This window comes from Cricetulus griseus, chromosome 7 (genome assembly GCF_003668045.3).
Source record: "Cricetulus griseus strain 17A/GY chromosome 7, alternate assembly CriGri-PICRH-1.0, whole genome shotgun sequence".
NCBI lineage: Eukaryota > Metazoa > Chordata > Mammalia > Rodentia > Cricetidae > Cricetulus > Cricetulus griseus.
Window position 1 is genome coordinate 10,847,733 of NC_048600.1, and position 25,353 is coordinate 10,873,085.

Genomic DNA, 25,353 nt, shown 5'->3' on the forward strand with positions numbered 1-25,353 from the left:
ACCATATCAGCTGAGATGAGGAGCCATTGCATGTTAGAATGGACATCTGAGGGAGAAAACTCTTCTTTTTGTGCTTAGACACCCCCAAATGTCACTGTTCTTTTCTATAACTTAGACCCACACCTTCTATGCAATGGCGATTAGAATTTGGCCTTTGATAAATGGGAAAGGAATCAATTATAGATCTTTGGCAAAATCTGACCCAGGAAAGCTAATAACCATGGGAGTCAAATCTTTTCTCTGTCTTTCTCCGTGTTTCCTTGCTTAGCTGAATCCCCAAGGCAAACAGTGTGAGTATAAAGCACACCTTTGTTTTTTGGGTAAGTTTAACATTTGTCTGAAACTTTTCTCTGTTCTGAATGACTAAAAAAAATTCCTGTTTAAATTTTGTTTGGGAGCTGGGGCTGTCGCTGCATAGGCATGAGGATCTGAGTTCAGCCCCTAGCACACACAAAAAAGCGGGCATAGCCATGTGCTGCCTATAACATGAGCACTGTGGGTGTTGAGATGGGAGGATGGCTTGGGCTTGCTGGCTATCAGCCTGGCTGAAATGGCAAGCTCTAGGCTCAGTGAGAGACTCCGTCTCAAGCAAATAAGGTAGAAGGTGATAGGGCAGGTTGCACACTTTTCGTATACCTTTAATCCCACATACAAGCACTACGTATGTATAACACACACACTAATAATTAGTTTTTATTATGGGAAATTCAATGTGTGATTTTAAATTCAGATCACCTGTGTTCTAAACCTTGTAGGCTGATAACTCACAGTGCAACCTTAAGCAAATTAGTCTTAAATGGTCTATCATAATTCATCATGTCTACCTCTCAGGATCAGAAAGAAAACTCATCAGAAGTTGCTTTGCTTTGTTGGGTCGGAACTTAAATTTTCAGGGTGGTACAATCTAGGCCTGTGGAACAGACAGCTAACTGTAAGTTCAAATCCCAACAAAGCCCCAGATTAATTATGTGGTCTTATGCCAGTGTGTGCCTAATTTTCCTTCTCATGGGAAACATTGGGAGAGCATTAACCCATTGGTTTATGTTGGAGTTCTGCAATGTTATTAAGATAAACCATAATATGCATTGTGTCATACCCCCTGCACCACTGTTTTCCTGTTTTCCTAGAACTCACTGATTTTGAGATCCCAGATGATCTGTTTTTTTAGCAGTCCCACCCCCAGCATACCCACAAGTTTTATAAGGATATAGAGTGTTGCTTATTTTGTTCACTGTTCTGTCATTAGTATCTGACAGTAGTCAGCATTCCATAAATACTTGTAGAATGAATGCCATTCCTGTAGACCTGTGCTAATGAGACTTTTACTATGAACAACCAGCTAGTAAATATTTTAGGCTATGCAGGCTGTGAAGTCTGTACATGTGTTCAGCCAGGCTGTCATAGTATAAAAGCCCTATAGAGACTCCCTACACAAATGGAGGTGGTGATGTCCATATAAAACAGTGTAAAACAGGCTCTGAGCTAGATCCAGCCTGTAGTTGGCTTCTCCTTGTTGGAGAGCTACAGAACAAAGCGGAATTTGGGTACGTTACTCCTATAAGCCATTCTAATTCAAGACATTTGGATTTACATAGGATGAAGAAAGGGGAAAAGTAATCCAAGAAACCTTCCCTTTACCCATGCTGCCCCTGTCCTGAGAGGCTGAACAGGGCTTTCTCCAGGTCCTGTGCCTTTTGGTTGATTTCAGGACCTGAGAGATGCTGGCAGGTTCAGAGCTAGGAGATGAAGGATTGGATGTTCCTTCCAAGCCCCTTCCTTGCTGCCCATGATTTAGGGACTATGCTCTTTTATTGTCCTAGAATTTCACAGGCTCTAATACCACTATTTTTACATTCAGGAAGCTTTATTCCTTTTTTGGTGAGATTTTGTTTTCTGGCTCTTTCCACACCTTTGTGAACAGTCTTAGCCACTTTAGATGGAGCCATCTAGTTTCTACCAGTTCCTGGTCCCCTGCACTGCCCAAAGGTAGAATAGGTCATGGGAAGGCAGCAGCCAGTGGTGGCTCTCCTCTGGTCAACATACTGCTGCACTGATTCCACCCCCTCCCCCACAGTCTCAGCCTTGTTGGTTCTGATCTGTAGATTTCTCTCCCCTCCTCTCAGAAAGAGCTTTGGAAGAAGCAAAAAGCTGCCTGAATTGGCAGGGTTGCTCAGCATTGAGATTTTACTTTGTTTTTAAGCTCATTTAAGTGGATAAGAGTGTCAGTGCTTGTGATTTCCAGACCCAGCTTTCTCACTCAATATTTCTGTGTCACTGGACAAGTTATTTTACTTCTTGGAGACTCACATTACTTGTCTTTAAATAGATGTGACAAACTCTGCTGTACAAATCTATATATTCAGTATGATTAGGTCCTAGTAAAGAAAACAGCATAACTGGTTTGTAGATTGTGAACCACTACAAAAACATGAAGTATGATCATTTAGAGGTGGCCTTTTCCCTTCTATTTCCTAAATGTCATGAATGCTAGTTGTTTTTATCTCTGCTAATTTTATAAATAAAGAGGTTCAGGAAATATAAAATATTATATCTGAGTGTGTTTGAGAACCACAATGAGCCACAAGGTGAGTGTTGGCATTGTTAACTCACCTTATGGTTAAGCAGATCCCTCCTTGCTTGTCTTTTGTCAGACCCTTTGATACTATGAGTTGATCTTATAAGGTTGGCAGAGGCCCTGATATACCCTGCATTGCCACAGAACCACCCACCCCTAGTGCTAATCCTATACCAGTTACTCTACGGAAGTCAGAGATTTCTAGAAGCACCTTCTACAGTAGCAGCCCCAGATCCTTTAGAGTGCAGCCTGGGTCTACCCCTCCTGGTTGGAAGCGTGGATCCCCAGACTTCCCTTCACTGAATTCTTTTCCCTGAGTGCCTTCTATGCTGTGGCCATGTGACCAGGTCCAAGCATTTCTATGTGAGAGGATAGTGAGAGAAGTGAGTATGTGAGTTCTTTTATTTGTGTGCATGTGTGTATGACAGAGAGGGGGGTAGGGAGGAAGGGAGAGAAGGAGGGAGAGAGAAGAGAGTTGAAGTTCCATTTTTCCTTTTTCAGAGTCAGCTCCTGTCATGAGATGAATTTGGGTTGATCTTTTATATTAATATTTTTTAGAAATGATAATTGTATTCCTTTAATTGCTGCCATTAAATTTTAAAGTGAGCATTTTAAATACAGTGTAACAGAAATCATAAAACCCTACATGAGCAGATTGATAGTATTAGGAGGTAAGAGCGATTCACCCCAGCTTCAGGTGGCAAGGAGGTTCACCATAGAGAAGTTAAGCACATGGAGGAAGCAGTCAGCTTTTTATCAGCATAGTGCACTGGGCATGTTAAACAAGGTCAGTGATAAGAACTCACTCACTGCTGGCCATTTCCTCCCTCAAGAATAATGTTTATTCCTTGGCAGTTTCATACTTGTATACAATGTATCATATCCACTCACAGCTCCCCCTTCCCACTCCTACCCGACACTTTCAGACACCAAAAATCTTTTCCTTTTTTGACCCACCAGAGCTCCCACTTTTGTATTTTAATCTAGCCTGATAAATACCACTGTGAATACTTCCATGTGACCACTATCTACCTCTGTAAATAGAAGTGGAGGGGCACTTGCAGTACCAAAGAGTCATTTCACCAGTGTTTTAGGGTGGCACAATGAATCATATAGTCTGTACCCTTTCAAGTATAGCTTTTCTTGCTCAGTATCATTTTGTGAGACACGTTCATTTTGTCATAGGTAGCCATAGTCTCTCATTTCTGTTTTTATGCAGTATTATACTGAAAGTGCCAGTTTATCTCTTCTTTGGTGGATGGCTATTAGGGTTAAGTGTATTTGGGGCTATTAGGAGCAGCACTGTCAGGACAGTCTTTGTTCGTAGGGTGTATCAGTCAGGATTCTCTAGAGAAACAGAATTGATATATATATATATATATATATATATATATATATATATATAATTGGTTTTTGGCATACAATTTAGGTAATCTAACAATAGATTATGATATCTTGGAGGATTCCTTGCAGGGCTATTGGTCCTCAATCCATGTTAACCTGAAGAAGCTGGCTTCTGATATCACAAAGAAATGTAGCAGCAGAGGTAGCAGCAGTGGTGGTGGTGACAGCAGGATAGGTGAACTCACAAGCAGGACAGTTAAATCACCAGGGAGACACAAAGACAAGCAAGCAAAAAGAAATTGTGCAGATAGACTTTCTGGTTGACCTCTAGTTCTATCCATTTTCTTCAGATGCCATATTTTCATTCTTTTACAGTTGAGTAAACATTCAAATGTGTATGTATACACCACATTTTTGTTATTTTCCCTCTGTTAATGGATTATAGATATCTCTATATCTAGACCATTATAAAAACTCCTACAATAAATATGGATATGCAAGTATCTCTGTGGTGTGCTTACTTAGACCCCTTTTGGTGTACACCAAAGAGTGGCCTAGCTGAATCATGTGGTAGCTCAAGCTTTAGATTTTTGGAGAATCCTATACTGATTTCCAAAGTGGCTAAAGTAGTTTACATTTCCACCTTTGATGTATAATGAAATAATGTATAGCTGTTTCCTCCAATTCTAAGGGTTTTCTTTATAATAGCTATTCTGACTAGGGTGAGACAGAACCCAAAAGCCATTTTATTTCTTATTTCCCTTATGTCCAAGAATGTTGAAAACTTTAAAAGGATGTTTGTTGGGTGGATGGAGTAGTGGTTAAGAACACTGGCTGGAGTTGGGTGGTGGTGGCGCACGGCTTTAATCCCAGCACTCGGGAGGCAGAGACAGGTGGATGTCTATGTGTTTGAGACCAGCCTGGTCTGCAAGAGCTAGTTCTAGTACAGCCTCCAAAGCCACAGAAAAACCCTGTCTCAAAAAGCCAAAAAACCAAAACCAAAACCAAAACCAAAACCAAAACCAAAACCAAAACAAAACAAAACCCCAAAACAAAAACAAAACAAAACAAAAAAACACTGGCTGCTCTTGCAGAGGATCCCAGATTTGATCTTTATTAGCCACAGGACAACTCACAACAGTTTGTCACTCCAACCCCATGGGACCCATTGACCTCTTCTGTCCTCTGGGACACTGATAGATATGGCACACAGATGTGAGTGCAGGCAAAACACCCATACACAAAAATAATAACATAAAATACTTTAAAATATTTGTTATGTTTTCTATTTCTTCCTTTCGAAGTGTTTGCTCATTTTATTAGGCCATTTATTGACTGAGTGTTTGAATAATGCTTTAGTTTTGCAGTTATTTATAGATTCTACATATCAATCTGCTGTCAGAGATGTAATTGGCAAAGGTACTGTAGACTGTCTCTTCACTGAGTAATTGTTTTCTTTGATGCACAGAATCATTTTAATTTCATGTTATCTCATTTTTCAGTTCTTTGTATTATTTCCAGTGCGTTGGAGGAAAAATTTCAGAAAGTCTTTGCTTATGACTCTTTCTTGAGACTGAAAAATGCACTTTTTATGATAGTAGAATGTTGTTTCTTTACATATGAGTCACCAAGATGAATAGCACTTGCAGGAAACACTTTGGTGAGGGCAGCTCTCCAAGCCATGGCTGATGGTACTTACTATGTGCAGAAGGTAAGACCTCTCCAGTGCTTTGCCTTTAGTGCTATCTAGAATGTCCAAATCCAGGTCTGTCTTCAAACTGGAGTTTTGATCCAGTTTGAGTTGATTTTATTTTTTTGGAGCAGGATGAGGGATATGGATCTACTTTTACTCTTTCACATGGGAAAATCTAGTTAGCACCATTTGTGGATGAGATTATATTTTTATTATATATTTTTTCCTCTAGAATATTTTTTCTTATATTTACCATTGTCAAAGATGAGGTTGCTGTAGCTCTGTGGGTTCCTATTCTACACATTGGTTTATGTGTCTTGTGTGTGTGTGTGTGTGTGTGTGTGTGTGTGTGTGTGTGTGTGTGTGCCAGTGTCTTTCTGATTTTGTTACTATGGCTCTGTATTATATTTTGAGATATAGTATTTCAATATTTCTAACATCCATCTCTCTATCTAATTGGTTTAGCCATTCAAGATCTTTTGTGTTTCCACATGAACTTTAGTTTTTTTTCCTAACTTTGTGAAGTATGTCATTGAGATTTTGATGTTATTGCCTTGAGGATGTGGTGGATATCTTTTGGATTAGTCATTTTTACAATCCTTGACAATGGGAAATCTTTCCATCTTAGATGTTTTCTTCAATGTTTCTTTGGTATTTTATGGTTTGGCTATAGAGGTCTTTCATCTTCTTGGTTAGCTTTATTGTCTCTTAGTAGCTTTACTTATATTTAGGTTTTTAATTTTAATTTCTGACACTCATATGAATGATTTTTTCTTTCTTGGAAAGTTTGCTATTTTTACATAGAAAAGTTACAGATTTTTGTATGTTGACTTATCTTGATATTTTGTTGAAATTGCTTATAATCACATCTCAGAGTTTCCTCGTGGAGTTTTTAGGGTTTCAGAAGTATGGTATTGTTTTGTCTGTAGTCATTGACTCCATTTCTTATTTATGTCTGTTTTGTTTCTTCTAGTTTTGCTTTTCTAGCTAAGACTTGAACACTATTTTGAACAACAGCAAAGAGACCCTTGTTCCTGGTTTTAGAGGAAATGCTTTCATTTCCTTTGATGTTGCCTATAGGTTTGTTATGTATAGCCTGTTTATGTTGAGGTATGTTCCTTCTGTTCCAAGTTTCTTCAGGGCTTCTTACCATGAAAGACAATTGAGCTTTTTTACAGGACTTTCATCATAATCCAGATAATCATGTGGCTTCTGCCTTTAAGTCTATTAATGTGCTGTATGTATATTTTGATTTGTGCATATTGAACAAATCCTTGTATCCTTGGAATGAAACCAAATTGTTCATAAAGGATGAACTTCTAAATGGGGATTTTTGTCACTGTGTTCATCAGATAAATTTTTATATAGTATTATTGTTGTGTTTTGGTCTGGCTTTAATATCAGGGTAATTCTGACTTTGTAAAATGAGCCTCAGAGTGTTCCTTCACTTTCTTTTATAAGAACAGTTGGAGGAGCACCTGTGTAAGTTTGTCTTTAAAAGTTTGATGCAGTTTGACAATGACTTGGTCAGGTTTTGGACTTTTATTTGTTCGTTTTCACTTCTATTACTGCTTCAATCTCATTGCTGCTTCAGATCTGTTAAGGCTGTTAATATTCAATTGTTTCAAATTTGGTAGTTCATATGTATGTAGGAATTTATCCCTTTCTTCTCAATTTTTTTTAGTTTTCTCAGAGTAATAGTTTTTTCTTTTTAAAATTTAAATTAGAAACAAGCTTCTTTTACATGTCAATCTCAGTTCCCTCTCCCACCCCTCTTCCCCTGCTCCCCGACGGGACCCCCTATCCCAACCCCTTTCTGCTCCCCAGGGAGGGTTAGGCCTTCCATGGGGGATCTTCAAAATCTGTCATCATTTGGAGCAGGGCCTAGACCCTCCCCCTTGTGTATAGGCTGAGAGAGTATCCCTCTATGTGGAGAGGGCTCCCAAAGTTCATTTGTGTACTAGGGGTAAATACTGACGTACTATCAGAGGCCCCATAGATTGTTCAGACATCCAAACTGACTTCCTTCTTCAGGGGGTCTGGAACAGTCTTATGCTAGTTTCCCAGCTATCAGTCTGGGGTCCATGAGCAATCCCTTGTTCAGGTCAGCTGTTTCTGTGAGCCAGCCTGGTCTTGACCCCTTTGCTCATCACTCCTCCCTCTTGTGACTGGATTCTAGAGTTCAGCTCAGTGTTTAGCTGTGGGTGTCTGCTTCTGCTTCCATCAGCTACTGGATGAAGGCACTAGGATGGCATGCATATAAGGTAGTTAGCAGAGTATTAATTTTTTAAATAACAAACTTGGTGTGCTTTTGAGTTTTGTCATTTCTTGTCATCAATTGTTTTTGAGTTTGGCTTGTTTTTGTTCTTGCTTTCCTAAGACCTGAGGAATATCGTTAGGTTATTTACTTCAGATCTCTCTGTTTTGTTTTGTTTTGTTTTTTAAGGTAGTAGCAATAGCTGTGAACTTTCCTCTGTCTTAGAACTGTGTTAGCTATGTCCTAATGATTCTAGTAAGCTATTGTGATGGTTAATTTTAATTGTCAACTTGAGATAATCTAGAATCACTTGTGAAGTAAATCTGGATGAGGTATTGTATAGTTGGTGTTTTGGTTATTTCTGTGGGGGATTATCTTAATTATGTTAATAGTGGTTGGAAAACTACTCACTGTGGGTGGTTCCATTCCCTACTCAGAGAATCTTGAACTATAGAAGAGTGTATAAAGATTGCTGAACACAACATGCATTTATTCTCTCTACTGTTGATTAAGGGCATACTAGCTGCTTCAAGTTCCAGCTACCACGACTTGGCTGCAATGAGGGACTATAACATATAATTGTGAACCAAATAAAACCCTCTCCTTTATGTTGCTTTTCTGAGAATATTTTGTCACAGCAATAGTAAATGAAACTAAAATACTTTGTTTTCATGTTCATTTGATTTTCAAAAGTTTTGTATCCCCCCCCATTTCTCCCTAACCCAGTGGTTATTCTATAGTTTATTGTTCAACCTCTAAGTATTTGTGTAATTTCTATGGTTCCTTTTGCTATTGGTTTTAAATTTTATTCCATTATTATCGGATGAGATTTAGGCCTTTCATTTCTTTTTTTTTTTATTTGTGAATGCTTGTTCTATGGCCTAGAATATGATCTCTTTTAGACAAGTTTTATGGGCTACTCAGATAAATTTGTGTTCTACATCTTTTGGGTAGAATACTCCATAGATATTTGTTAGGTCCATTTGGTGTAAAGATATTTTTATCTTGGAAGTTTCTTTTTTTCTTCCATTTTTTAGGGGGAGGGTTTCTAATTTCTTTGCTATCTTTTAGTTTGGATACCATATCCATAAATGAGAATGGATATTGAATTTCCCCACTTTTATTATATCAGCACCTATTTGACATTTTAGGTTCATCCCGTTTGTATTACAAAATTGGGAGCTCCATCATTCAGCACATACATTTTTATAATTATTGATCTTCTTGATGAATTGTTCCTTTCAGTAATATATAATGACTTTCTTTGTCTCTTCTGACTAATTTTGTTTGAAGTCATCATCATCATGTATCAGTAATACCAGCTTGATTTCAGCTTCTATTTGCTTGATAATTTGACTTCCATACTTTGACCCACAGTCTGTGGCACTCTTTGCCAGTGAGATTTGTTTCATGGAGACATTAGATTGTTGGATCTTAGGTTTTTTTTTTTAATTTCTGTATTATATTTATTATATTTATTTTTTTTTATTAATTCAAGTTAGAGAACAAGCTTGTTTCACGTGGAAGTCCCTTCTCCCTCTCCCTTCCCTCACCCCCATCCCTCCTCCCCCACCCCCAACCTACCCCCCACCCCATCCACCCACCACTCCCCAGGCAGGGTAGGGCCCTCAACGGGGGCTCTGCAAAGTCCACCAAATCTTCCTGTGCTGGGCCTGGGCCCTTCCCCATGTGTCCAGGGCCAGACTGTATCCCTTCACGTGGGATGGGCTCTCAAAGTCCCTCCTTACACCAGGGAAAAATGCTAATCCACTTCCAGAGGCTCCCTGGAGTGCAGAGGCCTCCTTATTGGCATCCATGTTCGGGGGTCTGGATCAGTCTTGTACTGGCCTCCCAGATAGCATCTGGGGTCGATGTGCTCTCCCTTGTTCAGGCCAGCTGTTTCTGTGGGTTTCTCCAACCTGGTATAGACCCCTTCGATCTTCATTCCTCCCTCTCTTCAACTAAATTCCAGATTTCAGCTCAGTGTATTTCTGTGTATTTCTGTCTCTGCTTCCATCAGCCACTGGATGAGGGCTCTAGGATGGCATAAAGAGTAGTCATCAATCTCGTTTTAGGGGAAGGGCTTTTAGGTTATCCTCTCCTCCATTGCCTGGATTGTCAGATTGTGTCATCCTTGTAGGTCTCTGGAGATCTCCCTAGTTCCAGATCTCTTCTCGGACCTATAGTGGCTCCCTCTAATATGGTATCTCTCATCCTGCTCTCTCTCCTCTATTCTTCCCCCTACTCAATATCTCTGCTCCTCCATTTTATCTACTCTACTCCTCTTCTTGTGCTCTTAGTGTGGCAGCACCCTCTCCCCTACCCTCATGCTCCCAATTAGCTCAGGAGTTCATGCCACTTCCCATTCCTGGAGTCTATTTATCCCTTAGAGTCCTTCATGTTTCCTAGTTTCTTTGGTGAAGAGGATTATAGGCTGGTAAACCTTTGCTCTATGTCAAGAATTCATATGTGAGTAAGTACATACCATGTTTGTCTTTTTTGTGTACATACCATGTTTGTCTTTTTTGTGACTGGGTTAGCTCACTCAGGATGGTTTCTTCTAGTTCCATCCATTTGCCTGTGAATTTCAAGATTCCATTGCTTTTTTCTGCTGAGTAGTACTCCATTGTATAAATGTACCACATTTTCTCTATCCATTCTTCAGTTGAGGTCTTACAAGTTCACACTCCCACCAGCAATGGAGGAGTGTTCTTTCTTCTTCACATCCTCTCCAGGATAGATTGTCATTTAGCCATTCTGACAGGTGTGAGGTGGTATCTCAGAGTTGTTTTGAGTTGCATTTCTCTGATGACCAAGGATTTTGAAAACTTTCTTAAGTGTCTTTCAGCCATTTCAGATTCCTCTGTTGAAAATTCTCTGTTTAGTTCTGCACTCCACTTTTTAATTTCATTGTTTGGTGTTTCGGTGGCTAGCTTCTTTGAGCTCCTTGTATATTTTGGAAATCAGCCCTCTGTCAGATGTGGGGTCGGTGAAGATCTTTTCCCATTCTGTGGGCGGTTGTTTTGTCTTACTGACTGTGTCCTTTGCCTTACAGAAGCTTCTCAGTTTCAGGAGGTCCCATTTATTAATTGCAGATCTCAGTGTCTGTGCTACTGGCATGATGTTCAGGACTCGGTCTCCTGTGCCAATTTGTTCAAGGGTAATTCCCACTTTCTCTTCTAGAAGATTCAGTGTGGCTAGATTTATGGAGAGATCTTTGATCCATTTGTACTTAAGTTTCGTGCATGGTGACAGGTATGGATCTATCTGCAGTCTTCTGCATGTCCTAATCCAATTGTGCCAGCACCATTTGTTGAAGATGCTATCTTTTTCCATTGTATAGATTTAGCACCTTTGTCAAAAATAAGGTGTTCATAGGTGCGTGGGTTAATATCTGGGTCTTCAATTCAATTCCATTGGTCTATCTGTCTATTCTTGTGCCAATACCAAGCTGTTTTCAGAACTATGGCTCTATAGTAGAGCTTGAAGTCAGGGATGGTGATGCCTCCAGAAGATCTTTTATTGTAAAGAGTTGTTTTGGCTATCCTGGGTTTTTTATTTTTCCATATAAAGTTGAGTATTGTTCTTTCAATGTCTGTGAAAAACTGTGTTGGGATTTTGATGGGGATTGCGTTGAATCTGTAGATTGCTTTTGGTAGGATTGCCATTTTTACTATGTTAATTCTGCCTATCCAAGAGCATGGGAGATCTTTCCACTTTCTGGTATCTTCTTTAATTTCTTTCTTTAAAGTCTCAAAGTTCTTATTGTACAGGTCTTTCACTTTTTTGGTTAGTGTTACCCCCAGATATTTTATGTTGCTTGTGGATATTGTGAAAGGTGATGTTTCCATGATTTCTTTCTCATTGAGTTTATCATCTGTATACAGTAGGGCTACAGATTTTTTTGAGTTAATTTTGTATCCTGCTACCTTGCTGAAGGTGTTTATCAGCTGTAGGAGTTTCCTGGTAGAGTTTTTCGGGTCACTTATGTAGACTATCATGTCATCTGCAAATAGTGAAAGTTTGACTTCGTCCTTTCCAATTTGTATCCCTTTGATCCCCTGTTCTTGTCTTATTGCTCTAGCTAGAACTTCAAGTACAATATTGAAGAGGTATGGAGAGAGTGGACAGCCTTGTCTTGTTCCTGATTTTAGAGGAAACGCTTTGAGTTTCTCTCCATTTAGTTTGATGTTGGCTATTGGTTTGGTGTATATTGCGTTTATCATGTTTAGATATGTTCCTGTTATTCCTGTTCTCTCCAAGATCTTTATCATGAAGGGATGTTGGATTTTGTCAAAGGCTTTTTCAGCATCTAGTGAGATGATCATGTGGTTTTTCTTTTTCAGTTTGTTTATATGGTGGATTACATTGATGGTTTTTCATATATTGAACCATCCTTGCATCCCTGGGATGAAGCCTACTTGATCGTGGTGGATGATTTTTCTGATATGTTCTTGGATTCGATTAGCCAATATTTTATTGAGTATTTTAGCATTGATGTTCATGAGGGATATTGGTCTGTAGTTCTCTTTCTTAGTCTTATCTTTGTGTGGCTTGGGTATCAAAGTGATTGTAGCCTCGTAGAAAGAGTTTGGCAATATCCCATCTGCTTCTATTGTGCGGAACAGTTTGAGGAGTACTGGTATCAGCTCTTGTTTGAATTTCTGGTAGAATTCTGCAGTGAAGCCATCTGGCCCTGGGCTTTTTTTGGTTTGGAGGCTTTTGATGACTGCTTCTATTTCATTAGGGGTAATGGGTCGATTTAAACTGTTTATCTGATCTTGGTTTAATTTTGGTAAGTGATATTTATGTAGAAAACTGTCCATTTCCTTTAGATTTTCGAATTTTGTGGAGTACAGGTTTTCAAAGTATGACCTGAAGATTCTCTGGATTTCCTCAGTATCCATTGTTATATCTCCCTTTTCGTTTCTGATTTTGTTAATTAGCATGCTTTCTCTCTGCCTTTTGGTTAGTTTGGATAGAGGTTTGTCTATCTTGTTGATCTTCTCAAAGAACCAACTCTTTGTTTCGTTGATTCTATGTAATGTTTTCCTAGTTTCTACTTTATTGATTTCAGCTGTCAGGTTGATTATTTCCTGGCATCTACTCCTCCTTGGTGATTTTGCTTCTTTTTGCTCTAATGCTTTCAGTTGTTCTGTCAATTCTCTAATGTGACTTTTCTCCAGTTTCTTCATGTGGGCACTTAGTGCTATGAACTTTCCTCTTATCACTGCTTTCAGAGTGTCCCATAAGTTTGGGTATGTTGTGTCTACATTCTCATTAAATTCTAGGAAGTCTTTAATTTCTTTTTTTATTTCTTCCTCAACCCAGGAATGGTGCAATTAGGTGTTATTTATTTTCCAAGAGTATGTAGGTTTTCTGCCATTGGTATTGCTGTTGAATTCTAGCTTTAATGCATGGTGATCTGATAAGATACAGGGGGTTATTTCAATTCTTTTGTAACTACGGAGGTTTGCTTTGCTGCCTACTATGTGGTCAGTTTTAGAGAAGGTGCCATGTGGCGCTGAGAAGAAGGTATATTCTTTTGAGTTTGGATGGAATGCTCTATAGATATCCATTAACCCCAGTTGGGTCATAACTTCTTTCAGATCCTTTGTTTCTTTGTTAAGTTTCTGTCTGGTGGTCCTGTCTAGTGGTCTAAGGGGGGTGTTGAAATCTCCTACTATAAGTGTGTGTGGTTTTATGTGTGGTTTGAGCTTTAGTAATGTTTCTTTTACAAATGTGGGTGCCTTCATATTTGGGGCATAGATGTTCAGGATTGAGACTTCATCTTGATGGACTTTTCCTGTGATGAGTATGAAATGCCCTTCTTCATCTCTTTTGATTGATTTTAGTTTAAAGTCTAATTTGTTAGATATTAGGATTGCTACACCAGCTTGTTTCTTGAGCCCATTTGATTGGAAAATCTTTTCCCATCCTTTTACTCTGAGGTATCGCCTATCTTTGGAGTTGAGGTGTGTTTCTTGTAAACAGCAGAAGGATGGATTCTGTCTTTGTATCCATATCTTTTTATGGGTAAGTTAAGACCATTGACATTTAGGGATATTAATGTCCATCGTTGGTTCTTGTTTGTTTTGGATTTATTGTTGGTGGTGTCATTGTGTGTGGATTAGACCCTCCTGCTTCTTTTTGTGTTTGGTAAAGTTAGATTATCTATTGCCTGTGTTTTTGTGAGTGTAGTTATGTTCGTTGGGTTGGAGTTTTCCTTCCAGAACCTTCTATAGTGCTGGATTTGTGGATATGTATTGTTTAAATCTGTTTTTGTCATGGAATATCTTGTTTTCTCCATCTATAGTGATTGAAAGTTTTGCTGGGTACAGTAGTCTGGGTTGACATCCATGCTCCCTTAGTGCTTGTATGGTATCTATCCAAGACCTTCTGGCTTTCAGAGTTTCCATTGAGAAGTCGGGTGTGATTCTGATTGGTTTGCCTTTATATGTTACTTGGCCTTTTTCCTTTGCTGCTCTTAATATTTTCTCTTTATTCTGTAGATTTGGTGTTTTGATTATTATGTGTCGGGGGGGGACTTCTTTTTGTGGTCCAGTCTGTTTGGTGTTGTGTAAGCTTCTTGTACTTTCATAGGCATATTCTTCTGTAGGTTGGGGAAGTTTTCTTCTATGATTTTGTTGAATATGTTTTCTGTACCTTTGAGCAGTGTTTCTTCATCTTCTTCTATACCTATTATTCTTAGGTTTGGTCTTTTCACGGTGTCCCATATTTCCTGGATATTTTGTGTTAGGGATTTGTTGGACTTGAGGTTTTCTTTGGTTGATGAATGTATATCTTCTAGTGAGTCTTCAATAGCTGAGATTCTCTCTTCCGTCTCTTGGATTCTATTAGTTATACTCACGTCTTTAGTTCCTGATTGTTTATCCAGTCTTTCCATTTCCAGCATCGCCTCATTCTGTGTTTCTTTATTGTGTCTATTTCAGCTTTCATGCTTTGAACTGTTTCAAGAGCTTCCTTCACTTGTTTGGTTGTTTTTTCTTGGGTTTCTTTAGATTCTTTAAGAGATTTATTTCTTGAATTTTTTGGTTTGTCTTTTCTTCCGTTTCGTGTAATTTTTGCTTGCTTTTTCTTCCATTTCTTTAAGGGATTTTCTTGTTTCCTCTTTAAAGGTCTCTATCATCTTGCTGAGATAATTTTTGAGGTCCATCTCTTCTTCATGCACTGTGTTGGGCTTTTCAGATCTTGCTGTAGTGGAGTCCCTAGATTCTGGTGGTGTCACATTGGTCTTTCTGTTGTTGAGTTCTTATTCTGTCTTCTTCCCATATCTTCTTCCAGTGAGTGCAGGAGGGGTCTCTCTATCTCCTCTTGTTACCCAGTGGTGTGTGTGGGCCAGGAATTCAATGTGCGCAGCTCTGGATGGTCTGGCCTCTCCTGGTAGTCTCCTCTCTCTGAAGGAGTTAGGCCTCTGTAGGGGTCAGGTGTGTGTGTGGGGAGGGGACGGGAAGGAAGAGTGGGGTGTTTCCAGGCTCAGGGAATTCCTTACTGCCTGGGCAGGTCTACCCCAAGCAGGAGCAGGCCCGGGGAGATCCGGGTGGATGGGGCTTTGGAAGGGAGTTGGGTAAGAGCAGAGGATCACTCACCTCGTTGCAGATCGGTCGACAGAAAGGGAAGGAAGAGTGGCCTGTTTCCAGATTCAGGGAGCTCCTCCCTGCCTGGGCATGTCTACTCCAAGCAGGTACAAGTCTGGGGCAATCTGGGTGAATGACGCTTTGGAAGGGAGTTGGGTAAGAGCAGTAGGTCATTCACCTGGTTGCAGATCGGTCGGCGGAAAAGCTAGGTTGTTTTTTTAAATTTTATTTATTTAATATGTATACAGCATTCTGCTTCCATGTATATCTGCACACCACAAGAGGGCACCAGACCTCATAATGGATGGTTGTGAGCCACCATGTGGTTGCTGGGAATTGAACTCAGGACCCTCGGAAGAGAAGCCAGTGCTCTTAACCTCTGAGCCATCCTTCCAGCTTCCAGGTCGTAGGTTTTAATCTAGTCAATCAGTCTTCATCTTTATTGGTGAGTTGAGTTATTATTGAGAGATGTTGACTAATTACTTTGATTTTGTTTTTCTATTTGGTTGGTTTATTGTTTTTTATATATATTTTCTTTGTGTTCTAGTCTTTGTTCCTTTATTTGTATTGATGATTTGCTAGTTTACTGTATTATACATGCTAGAGTTTTCCTAATTATATTTTGTTAATCTAGTCTTCTCTTGGAATTTATTTTTTGTTACACTCTCATGGTTGAGACTGTCTGACTTCCATATTCTTTTAAGTATCTTTTACAGCTTTGGCTTGGCAATTGTAGTAGTTTGAATGTATTTGGCCTCCATAAGCTCATAGGGAGTGGCACTATTAGGAGGTGTGGCTTTGTTGGAGTAGGTATGGCCTTGCTGAAGGAAATGTCTCACTGTGGGTATGGGCTTTGAGGTTTCCTATACTTAAGATACTGTCCCAGTCCACTTCCTGTTGCCTTCTGATCAAGATGTAGCCAGCACTATTCATGATGCCATGCTCTCTGGCATGATGATAACAGACTGAATCTCTGAAATTGTAAGCAAGCTATCCCAATTAAATATTTTCTTTATAAGAGCTGCCATGACCATGTGTTTCTTCACAGAAATAAAAACCCTAAGACAGAAATCATCATTTTCCTAATTTTAATCTTGTTTTGAAATATCCCCTTTTCTCTTTCTACTAAAGCTAGTAAAAGATAGCTTTACTAGACATAGCACTCTTGACGAAGTTATTTTCACAGTTTAAATATGTCATTCCATGTTTATCTGGATTTTAGGGTTGTTGAAGGATCTGATGTTATACTGATGTATTTGCCTTTGTAAGAGAGTTGGCAAATGTTTTTCTTACAATTTTGATATTGGCTTTTTTGACTTGTATTTTTATGTCTTGGTTATAATGTTTCATGAAAATTTCTTCTTTGGCCATGACTATTTAGGGTTTTAAATGTCTCATATGTTCATATATCCAACTCTTTCTCTAGATTTGAAAACAAATTATGTTACAGTTTTATGGAATAGATTGTATATGCCTTTCCTTTATATCTTGGCTCCTATTTATATCCCATAGCTTTTTAGTTTGGTTTCTTGATAGTAACCTTTACTCCTTCTCAGTATCTTTTTCTTTTTTCTTTTTTTTTCAAGACAGGGTTTCTCTGTGTAGCTTTGGAGCCTATCCTGGCACTCTCTCTGGTGACCAGGCTGGCCTTGAACTCACAGAGATCACCTGGCTCTGCCTCCGGAGTGCTGGGATTAAAGACATGCGCCACCAACGCCCAGCTCTTCTCGGTATCTTTAATATGGTAAAGTACAAAGAAAACTCAAGAACCAAGAACAGTTAAAAAGAAGAAGAAAAAATGGAGTGTAAAACAGCCCCCTCCCCTGGAATTTGGAAACTGGAGACAAGTGGGCACATGAAGGGCATAGGGTTCATTGAACTTGTGGACTCCTGTCTTTCCTATGGTTTATGCTGGTGCTGAGCCTGTGTAGGACAAGTGTTCAGTGTCTTTCAGAACTTCATTCACTTTAGCACTTCCTTTCTTTGCAGGGAGTTCTACTGGACACAGTTTTGCAGTCTATGCTGGGCAGATCTCCTACTCTCTCTCGACTCCCCAGATAATAACTCCCAGGATGGCTAATCGGCTAGAGGAGTGTGTGTGTGTGTGTGTGTGTGTGTGTGTGTGTGTGTGTGTGTGTGTGGCACGTGCGCACATAAAGTTTCCTAAATACATTGATCTTCTGGAGGCATCACCATCCCTGACTTCAAGCTCTACTGTAGAGCCATAGTTCTGAAAATAGCTTGGTATTGGCACAAGAATAGACAGATAGACCAATGGAATCAAATTGAAGACCCAGATATTAACCCACGAACCTATGAACAACTTATTTTTGACAAAGGTGCTAAATCTATACAATGGAAAAAAGATAGCATCTTCAACCAATGGTGCTGGCACAATTGGATTAGGACATGCAGAAGATTGCAGATAGATCCATACCTGTCACCATGCACGAAACTTAAGTGCAAATGGATCAAAGATCTCTCCATAAATCCAGCCACACTGAATCTTCTAGAATAGAAAGTGGGAATTACCCTAAATACATTGAAAGTAGAGAAAGTAACTACAGTACTCAGGTCTATCTTTGTGCCTTTAAAAGCCACCAAGCATTAACTACCCTGCTAGAGGTGTGCATTTGTAGGTGTGAGTGGTCTTCTGGAGCCCAGAGAACGTCAAAACAGATGTTATAGCTAGAGAGGTTGATCACTCACTGACATCAGGGTCAGGGCTTTGGACACTAGCTTATCATCAGTTGATGAGATCTGTTCTTAGCCGGGAAGTGATGGTGCACACTTTTAATCCCATCACTCTGGAGGCAGAAGCAGGTGGATTTCTGTAGTTGGAGACTAGCATGGTCTACAAGACACCCTCCAAAGCCACAGAAAAACCCTGTCTCAAAAAACAGAGAGAGAAAGAGAGAGAGGATGAGAGGGAGGAGAGAGAGATATATAGATAGATAGATAGATAGATAGAGAGAGAGAGAGAGAGAGAGAGAGAGAGAGAGAGGCGGAGGGGGGGGAGATCTGTTCTTGGACACCAAAGGTGGGAATATATTGCCTATACCTGCCACTGTCTGGGCTAAAGCTTTCTGCCACCTTTACATTTTTTCATATTTATTTTATTTGAATTAGAAACAAGATTGTTTTACATGAAAATCCCAGTTCCCTTCTCCCTCCCATCCTCCCCTACCACTCCCCCAACTAAGCCCTAACTATCACATATCCTTTCTGCTCCCCCTGGATGGTGAGGCCTCCCATAGGGTGTCATCAGAATCTATCATACCCTTTGGGATAGGGCCTAGGCCCACCCCTGTGTGTCTTGGCTCAGGGAGTATTTCTCTATGTGGAATGGGCTCCCAAAGTCCACACCTATGCTAGGGATAAGTACTGAACTACTACAGGAAGTCCTGTGGGTTTCTGAGGTTTCCTCAATGTAATCCATGTTCATGGGGTCTGGATCAGTCCCATGCTAGTATCCCAGCTATCAGTCTGGGGAGCAAGAGTTCCCCGATGTTCAGGTCAGTTGTTTCACCAGCCTGGTCTGGACCCCTTTACTCTTCACTCATCCTTCTCTGCATCTGGGTTCCAGTTTAGTTCAGTTTAGTTGTGGGTGTCTGCTTCTACTTCCTCCAGCTGCTGCTTAGGATTGTTAGTTGGTGTCATCTTTGTAGATCTCCAGACATTTCCCTAGTGCCTGATTTCTCTGTAAACCTAAAATGTCTCCCTCTATTGTGGTGTCTCCCTTCTGTTATCTTCTATTCTTCCCCTGACTCAACCTTTCTGCTCCCTCATGTCCTCTGCATCCCTCCTCTTCCCTTCTCATTCTCCTAGCTCTCCCCCCTCTTCCCATTCTCTCAATTTGCTCAGGGGATCTTGACCCTTTCCCCTTCTCCAGGGGACCATGTATGTCTCTCTTAGGGTTCTCCTTGTTTACTAGCATCTCTGGTAGTGTGGATTGTAGGCTGGTAATCCTTTACTCTATGTCTAAAATCCACATATGAGTGAGTACATATCATGTTTGTCTTTTTGTGATTGGGTTACCTCGCTCAGAATGGTTTCATCCATTTTCTTGCAAATTTCAAGATTCCATTGTTTTTTTCCCACTGAGTAGTACTCCATTGTGTAAATGTACCATATTTTCTCTATCCATTCTTCAGTTGAGGGGCATCTAGGCTGCTTCCAGTTTCTGGCTATTACAAGTAGTGCTGCCATGAACATCATTGAACAGATGTCCTTGTTGTAGGAATGTGCTTCTTTGGGGTATATGCCTAAGAATGGAAGTGCTGGATCTTGTGATAGACTGATTCCCATTTTCTTGAGGAGTCGCCATACTGATTTCCAAAGTGGCTGTATGAGTTTGCATTCCCACCAGCAGTGGAGGAGTGTTCCCCTTTCTCCACATCCTCTCCAGCATAAACTGTCATTGGTGCTTTTGATTTTGGCCATTCTGACAGGATGTTGAACACTTTCTTATGTGTCTTTCAGCCATTTTAGATTCCTCTATTGAGAATTGTCTATTTAGTTCTGTACCCTACTTTTTAATTGGATTGTTTGGTGTTTTGGAGACTAGCTTCATGAGTTCTTTGTATATTTTGGAGATCAGCACTCTGTCAGATGTGGGGTTGGTGAATATCTTTTCCCAGTCTGTGGGCTTCCATTTTGTCTTGCTGACTGTGTGCTTTGCCTTACAGAAGCTTCTCAGTTTCAGGAGGTCCCATTTATCAATTGTTGATCTCAATGTCTGTGCTGCTGGTGTAATGTCCAGGAAGTGGTCTCCTGTACCAATTAATTCAAGGGTATTTCCTACTTTGTCTTCTAATAGGTTCAGTGTGGCTGGATTTATGTTGAGGTTTTGATCCATTTTAACTTAAGTTTTGTGCATGATGGTAAACTTGGATCTATCTGCAGTCTTCTACATGTCTGCATCCAGTTATGCCAGTACCATTTGTTAAAGATGTTCTCTTTGTTCCATTGTATATAATTGGATTATTTGTCAAAAATCAGGTGTTCGTAGGTGTGTGGGTTAATATCAGGGTTTTCAACACTATTCCATTGGTCTACCTGTGTATTTTTGTGCCAATACCAAGCTGTTTTCAGGACTATAGCTCTGTAATAGAGCTTGAAGTCAGGGATGGTGATACCTCCAGAAGTTCCTTTATTGTACAGGGTTGTTTTGGCTATCCTGGGTCTTTTGTTTTTCCATATAAAGTTGAGAATTGTTCTTTCAAGGTCTGTGAAGAATTGTGTTGGGATTTTTTGGGGGATTGCATTGAATCTGTAGATTGCTGTTGGCAAGATTGCCAGTTTTACTATGTTGATCCTGCCTATCCAAGAACATGGGAGATCTTTCTATTTTTCTGGTATCATCTTTTATTTCTTTCTTTAGAGACTCAAAATTCTTAATGGTACAGGTCTTTCACTTTTTTGGTTAGTGTTATTCCCAAGGTATTTTATGTTGTTTGTGGCAATTGAAAAGGGTGATGTTTCTCTGATTTCTTTCTCCACCAATGTTTCATTGGTATATAGTAGGGCTACAGACTTTTTTGATTTATCTTGTATCCTGCCACTTTGCTGAAGGTGTTTATCAGCTGTAGGAGTTCCCTGGTAGAGTTTTTTTGTGTCACTTATATAGACTATCATATCATCTGCAAATAGTGAGTTTGACTTCTTCCTTTCTGATTTGTATTTCATTGATCTCCTTTTTTTTGTCTTATTGCTCTAGCTAGAACTTCAAGGACAGTATTGAAGAGGTATGGAGAGAGTGAACAGCCTTGTCTTGTCCATGATTTTAGAGGAATTGCTTGAGTTTCTCTCCATTTAATTTGATGTTGGCTGTCGGTTTACTGTATATTGCTTTTATTATGTTGAGGTATGTTCCTGTGTCTTGTCCATGATTTTAGAGGAATTGCTTGAGTTTCTCTCCATTTAATTTGATGTTGGCTGTCGGTTTACTGTATATTGCTTTTATTATGTTGAGATATGTTCCTGTTATCCCTGATTTCCCAAGACCTTTATCATGAATGGGTGTTGGATTTTGTCAAAGGCTTTTTCGGCATCTAGTGAGATGATCATGTGGTTTTTTTTTTTCCTTCCATCTGTTTATATGGTGGATTACATTGATGGATTTTTGTATGTTGAACCATCCTTGCATCCCTGGGATGAAGCCTACTTGATCATAGTGGATGATTTCTCTGATTTGTTCTTAGATTTGACTTGCCAGTATTTTATTGAGAATTTTTGCATCACTATTCATGTGGGATATTGGTCTGTAGTTCTCTTTCTGAGTTGTGTTTTTTTGTGACTTGGGTGTCAAGGTTATTGAAGCCTCATAAAAGGAGTTTGGCAATGACCCTTCTGCTTCTATTGTGTGGAATACTTTGAGGAGAATTGGTATTAGCTGTTCCTTGAGTTTCTGGTAGAATTCTGCACTGAAGCCATCTGGCCCTGGGCTTTTTTTGATTGGGAGACTTCTGATGACTGCTTCTATTTCATTAGAGGTTATAGGTCTATTTAAGTTGCTTATCTGTTCTTGATTTAATTTTGGTAAGTGAAATCTGTCCAGAAAATTGTCCATATCCTTTAGATTTTCGAATTTTGAGGAATATAGTTTTTTGAAGTATGACCTGATGATTCTCTGGATTTCCTCTGTGTCTATTGTTATATCCCCTTTTCATTCCTGATTTTATTAATTTGCATGTTCACTTTCTGCTGTTTGGTAAGTTTGGATTAAGGTTTGTCTATCTTGTTGATTTTCTCAAAGAACCAACTCTTTGTTATATTGATTCTCCTAGTTTCCATTTTATTGATTTCAGCCCTCAAGTTGATTATTTCCTGGTATCTGCTCCTCCGGGGCGTATTGGCTTCTTTGTGTTCTAAAGCTTTCAGTTGTACTGTTAATTCTCTAGTGTGATTATTCTCCTGTTTCTTCATGTGGACACGTAGTGCTATGAACTTTCCTCTTAGCACTGCTTTCAAAGTGTCCCATAGGTTTGGGTATGTTGTGTCCGCATTCTCATTGAATTCTAGGAAATCTTTAATTTCTTTTATTATTTCTTCATCGACCCAGGAATTGTTCAATTGGTGTTTCTTAATTTCCATGAGTTTGTAGGTTTTCTGTAATTCATGTTGTCGTTGAATTCTAACTTTAAAGCATGGTGGTCTGATAAGATACAGGGGGTTATTTAATTTTTTTTTGTACCTGTTGAGGTTTGCTATGTTGCCAAGTATGTGGTCGATTTTAGAGAAGGTTCCGTGTGGCACTGAGAAGAAGGTAAATTGTTTTGTATTTGGAAGGAATGTTCTATAGACATCTGTTAAGTCCAATTGCACCACAACTTCTATTAGTTCCTTTGTTTCTTTGTTAAGTTTCTTTCTGGTGTTCCTGTCCAGTGGTGAGAGTGGGGTTTTGAAGTCTCCCACTATAAGTGTGTGTGGTTTTATGTGTGATTTGAGTTTTAGTAATGTTTCTTTTACAAACGTGGATGCCTTTGTTTTGGGGGCATAAATGTTCAGAATTGAGACTTCATCCTGATGGATTTCTCTTTGATGAGTAGGAAGTGACCTCCTTCATCTCTTTTGATTGATTTTAGTTTAAAGTCCAATTTGTTGGATATTAGGATTGCTACCCCCGCTTGTTTCTTGGGTTCATTTGATTGGAAAATCTTTCCCTACCTTTAATTCTTAGGTACCATCTGTCATTGAAGTTGAGGTGTGTTTCTTATATGCAGCAGAAGGATGGATTCTGTCTTCTTACCCATTTTGCTAAGCTGTGTCTTTTTATAGGCGAGTTAAGACCATTAATGTTGATGGGTATTAATGACCATTGATTATTGTTCATTCTTGTTTATTTTTGATTTGGTGATGGTGGTGAAATTATGTGTGGCATTCTATCCCTTTTTCCTTTTGGCTGTTGGTAAAGTGGGATTATCTATTGCCTATATTTTTCTGGTTGTAGTTAACATCCTTGGGTTGCAGTTTTCCTTCCAGAACTTTCTATAGGGCTGGATTGGTGTATTGTTTGAATCTGGTTTTGTCATGGAATAGCTTGTTTTCTCCATCTATATTGATTGAAAGCTTTGCTGGCTATGGTAGTCTGGGCTGGCATTCTTGGTCTCGTAGTGTAGGTAGAATATCTATCCAGGACCTTCTAGCTTTCAGAGTTTCCATGGAAAAGTCAGGTGTAATTCTGATAGGTTTGCCTTTATAAGTTACTTGACCTTTTTCCTTTGCTGCTCTTAATATTTTCTCTTTGTTCGGCACGTTTCATGTTTTGATTATTATGTGGTGATGAGACCTTTTTTTTTTGGTTCAGTCTATTTGGTGTTGTGTAGGCTTCTTGTATTTTCATTGGCATGTCTTTCTTTAGGTTGGGAAAGTTTTCTTCTATGATTTTGTTGAATATGTTTTCTGTGCCTATGAATTGGATTTCTTCACCTTCTTCTATACCTATTATTCTTATGTTTGTTCTTTTCATGGTGTCCCATATTTCCTGAATATTTTTTGTTAGGGATTTGTTAGACTTAAGATTTTCTTTGGTTGATGATTCTATTTCTGCTCGTGTGTCTTCCATTCCTGAGATTCTCTTTTCCATCTTGTGTATTCTGTTGGTTATGCTTACATCTGTAGTTCCTGATCGTTTATCCAGCTTTTCTATTTCCAGCATTCCCTCAGATTGTGCTTTCTTTATTGTCTCTATTTCCGTGTTTAGGTCTTGAACTGTTTCCTTGAGAGATTTGTTGATGTCTTGTATTTTTTGGTTGTTTTCCTTCCATTTCTTTAAGGGATTTTCTCATGTCCTCTTTGAGGTCCTCTATCATTTTCATGAAGATGTTTTTAAGGTCACTGTCTTCTGGTTCATCTGCACTGTGATGTTCATGTCTTGATGGTTCCTAGTCTCCAGTGGTGTCATATTGGGTTTTCCGTTGTTGAATGAGCTTTTACCTTGTCCTCTTTTCATCCTTTCTTCTGGTGGGTGTAGCAGGAGTCTCTTCCTCTCCTGGTGGGTATGGGACCAACTTTCCCTTCTGGTAGATGCAAATAGATCCAATACTCTGATGTCTGTTCTCTTCTTGTGGATGGAGGTGGCACTGTTACAGGGGCCTTGGCAATGTCCAGGTGTGCTGGATCCCACTGTGGAGTTCCGATCTGGTGAGCAGATCTTTGGCGTCAGATGTCTCTGAGCAGGGGCACCGATCCGGAACCGGAAACAGCCCCTGGCCTACCTGGGCCAGTGAATGGAGGCTGAATTGTTACCGGGGCCTCAATAGTATCCAGGTGTGTTGGGTCCTGCTGCTGAGTTGGGATCCGGTGAACAGATCCCTGGCGTCAGATGTCTCTGACCTTTACATTTTTTGTGTCCTACTCTGTGCAACAGCTTTCCGGAATTGTTTTCTACCCAGGAAATGGCAGCAGGTTGATTAACTTGGGACTGTCTCCTGTTCTCAGACTTCTGAGCTGGGGCATTTCTCTCCACTGTTGACCTTACCAGCCAGAGAAGTCACTATCTCAGCAAACCTGCCACTGGATTTAAGGCTTGGGTGGACTGTGAGCTTGTCCTTTGGTAAGGCAGTCTCTTTTCAGCAGAACCAGCAAACTTACCTTTCAGATGAATCTTCTGCCTTCCCTCCCTTTGATGATTTGTTATTCTGATTCTGTGCACTTTTCACTTTTTGTCTGCTTTGTCACTCATTTTGTAAATTTCCCAAGCTATTTTTCAATTTCTTTCTCTGGATGGATTTAACCTTTTCATATCCTGATGCTTTTCATCCTCAATGACATTAAGAGTCATCATCTAGTACCAGTGTGTGTGTGTGTGTGTGTGTGTGTGTGTGTGTGTGTGTGTGTACAGGTACATGTGTACATGTGTCTCCATGTTTATGAAGGCTGGATA